Consider the following 571-nt stretch of genomic DNA (forward strand, 5'->3'; position numbering starts at 1 on the left):
TCCATCTCGTGCCTAGTTATTGGCCATTCAGTTTTTTATTAGACGAGATATGTGCCTTAGGTGGGCAAGATGAATAGCAGCACATATTTTTATAATTAAACAAATGTAACACACCTTTACATAGTTAAATATTCCACAACAGAATGCTCCTTTGCTTCAAAGTCAGATGAACTCTGCTAAAACAGGCAAAGCGTTATGGAAATTTTTATTTTTCAAGATTGATTTTTATTGTCATGTGTAGATGTATGTATTCCCACGTAGATAAGTACATATGAGATCAGGTCCCCCAAGAAGCCAGAGACGTCAGATGCCCTAGAGCTGGAGTTGCCAATAATTGTGAGCTGCCTGACATAGGCTCTGCAAACTGAACCTGGATCCTCTGAGCCATCTCTCCAGCCCCCATTTATGTCAATAAAGAAGTGAAGGTAGAAAAGAAAACAAGTTTGGGATTCTGAGGTAAGCTTTGAAATATTCCTGGAACAACTTGAATATGTACATTTTTTTCCAAGTAAAAGTTTTTTTTTTGTTGTTGTTGTTTTTTTGATTTTCGAGACAGGGTTTCGCCATAGCA

Source organism: Microtus ochrogaster, unplaced genomic scaffold (genome assembly GCF_000317375.1).
Source record: "Microtus ochrogaster isolate Prairie Vole_2 unplaced genomic scaffold, MicOch1.0 UNK33, whole genome shotgun sequence".
NCBI lineage: Eukaryota > Metazoa > Chordata > Mammalia > Rodentia > Cricetidae > Microtus > Microtus ochrogaster.